The following is a 3,468-nucleotide window of genomic DNA, read 5'->3' as shown; positions in this document are numbered from 1 at the left end:
CGCTATGAGTCGCAGGCGACTCGACGGCACATGACAACAACAACAACTTGTATGATATACAAATTATACCTCGATAAAGTTTCCATAAAAAATGAATAAATAAAATAAACCTAACCAAAAACCTAGAAACATTAGATACATAATAGTAGATCAATGTTGTTGTTGTTGTCTGCTCTCAAGTCACCTGCAACTCATAACAACTCTACATAGAGCAGTTCTGAAGCCTGCCCTTTCCTCAGACTGTCTCTCTGATTCTGACACATCTACGCCATTGCCCTAGTTGCTGTTTCAAGCCATCTCATCTGGGGTAATTGCTAATATTTATCGTTAACTTTTGTTGTGCCCTTGCTTTTCAGCATTAATAAATGGGTCCTATTGAAAGATATTTCTTTTACAAAAAACAAGTTGTTTTATTCTCTTTTGAAAGCCCCTCCTCTTGTTCTCTGTTATAATATAGTTGATGAATTCTGTATGAATCAATCTATGGCTCTGTAGAACAATTGCGTAGGTTAAACAATGACTATTGAAACCAATCCCCACAGTAATAGTCACTGAGATATCAGCAGTTTATACCAGCTGAGGGCTCTGTCCTTATAGTTGTGCAAGAGCAGACTTTTCATTGCACACACACAATTTGCTACAGCATGAAGGCTCAGCAAGAGTATGTTTTCAAAGACTGTTATTTTATTTAGATTTTTTTTTCAAGTGTTAATTTTCTTGACCCTAATACCTGTTAGAAAGATGTATCCCAACATAGGTAATCTTCATATTTTGTTACTAACAAAATATTGCCTATCAAGATAGCTTTAAAAACCTCTTATGATATTAAAACCAATTTGCATCAGTGCCAGATACACCCCCTGGTCATAGAGTCAGAATTCTTGGATAACTGCCTAGCTGTATAGCAAGCTTATGGATATCATTGATTCTCAAATGGGCAAGAAGTATGCAAAATTTGCTTAAAATCAAAGGTTTGTTAAGAGAAATAGTGTCTGTGAGGAAAAGACTGCACAAATAGCCTCTTAGCAGCCAGAAGTATTACATACCCAGAGGAAATGATATACTTTTTTGTGCAGATGCTAGATAAGCTTGCCAAGGAACCATATGCTGCTGCTGGAAGAATATTTTTACAGTTTGGCATCTGGATCCAGAAATTACCATTCAATAGGGAAAATGAGAGACATTTGAAGATAAGGAATACTACTGTGTCCACACTACACCAAAACACAAGAGTAGAACTTAAAGTCAAAAGGGTAATTTTAATGGAGAGAAAATTAGTTAATTTCTATGACTTATAAGTTTATTTGGATAAGACAACTATCTTAGATGAAACTATATTTAAAAGCACCAATAGTGTACACTTATTTGTCAATTATTATTATTATTATTATTATTATTATTATTATTATTATTTTTCTAATCATTTTTGTAGGCAATCTCATGGATTAAATATTCAAGACAATGAATTTTTCCACAATATTTGTTTTGTTGATTTTAGCTATCCTTTATTTATTTTCACACACCATCTTCTTCTTTCAAACAAGATAAAAGAATTCTTTTTTCAATGGCTGATTCATGTGGGCTTCTAGTTTCCCTGCTAATTTAGGGGAATTCACCAGATTCTCTTTCCAAACTACTAAAATCTTTGATTCACACTTTGAAATGGCATTCAGAGTTAAGACAAATCATGTAGGAAAAAAACATAAAAAGAGTAGTCTTAATCTGATATTAGGTGACAAATTGTGGTATAAAAGACTCCATAACTGTTTGAAGTTACTAGACACAGTTACACTGGCAAAGTCACACAAAACTAACAAAAACTTTGAATTATATATTTAATTTAACTGTATTATTGTGTTGTAAATGTATCAATATTCAAGATAACTCTGAGGTTTATACAATTTTGTGAAAAGATACCCTACAATTTATTATAATTTTCATCTTTCGATTATTCTACAATGCTGACTAATTACTAGCACAAAATTTTCTGTCATAGTTATATTAGCTAGTCATAGGTCAGTATATCTGCTTGAAACAGCTGAAACGTTTTCATGTTAAGAAGCCTTGAGATAATGCACAGAAATGACCAGACCTTGCCTTGCTCTTTGGTATACCCCTACTTTGGAAATGGATTCCATGTTTTTTAATTACAACAGAGGCTGTCACTTCAAAAATGAGTTCTCCATCTGCATTTGGTTTCAAACTTCAATGGATAATGGAGGTGAGAAAAGGTTAAATTTTTCTCTGGCTGTGTTTACATGTTACCAAACAACTCATCCTTTCAGTCAATTTAGTTTAAAAAAAATCAGTTAAATAATTCATTTCCTGTCAAGTAGCTACCAATTGACAAATTTCTTACCTCTGACCAGTTTATTGTTGTAAAAACCACACTAGGATGGATTGTCTCAGTTCACGCTCTTTATTAAGCTAATAAAGTCCATCTGTCTTTTTCATATATGGTTCTAAATGCAGCTAATTAATTATTTTTGTAATTTTCACTGTGTGTTAATGTATATTATAAAAGGACAACTTTGTGTAGCTAGTTAAATAGATACTGTTGTTGTATACTGTTGAAGAGTCAGAACTGACCCATAGTTGACTCTCTGGTGGATTCTCAGAGTCAGTAAATCACAAAGGAGATTGTCCATTCTTCTCCCACAGAGCAGTTGGTGGCCTCGAACCATGTGCTTTTGGGATTGCAGTGCAGCTTCTGGCCACTAAGCCACCAGAGCTCCAAATGAGATATTGCTGTTGTTATTGTTGTTATGTTCCATTGAGACTGCTGAGACTCATAGCGACCCTATGTTCAGCCCTACACTCTGCTCTATCCTTTGCCGATCATACAGTCTCCTACACACCTATTCCTATTACCCTAGTCACTGAATAAATCCATCTCATTAAGGGTCTCCTTCTCCTGCACTGTCCCTCAATTCTCCCAAGCATGATGTCCCTCTCCAAGGCCCAATCATGCTTTGCAACATATCCAAAGTATGCCAGACAAAACTTCAGAATCCTTGCCTCCAAAGAGCAGCCTGGCTTCACCTTCTCCAGGATGAACTTGTTTGTTCTCCTAGCAGTTCATGGTATATTCAATACTCTTCTCCAGCACCATAACTCAAAGGTATCAATTTTCCTTCTAACATCACTAGGATTTGTGCAGCTTTCCAATGCATAGTAATTGCAAAGACAGAATCAGGTGCACTTTAACTCCAGACTGGCATTGTTACTCTTCAGTATTTTGGAGAGGTCTCGGACAGCAGACTTTGCCAAAGAAATTCATCTTTTAATTTCCTGGCTGCTGAAAAGAGATATCAGTATTCTCATTTTCTTGTTGTTGTTATGTGCCCTTGAGTTGCTTGTGACTCATAGCAACCCTATGTAAAACAGCCCTAAACTCCGCTCTGTCCTGTGCCAATTACACTGTCTCTGACACTCCCATTCCAATTATCCCAGTCACCAAATCAATCC

Source organism: Elephantulus edwardii, unplaced genomic scaffold, assembly GCF_000299155.1.
Source record: "Elephantulus edwardii isolate Elephantulus edwardi_28Jun2011 unplaced genomic scaffold, EleEdw1.0 scaffold00018, whole genome shotgun sequence".
NCBI lineage: Eukaryota > Metazoa > Chordata > Mammalia > Macroscelidea > Macroscelididae > Elephantulus > Elephantulus edwardii.
This window is presented reverse-complemented; position numbering follows the sequence as displayed.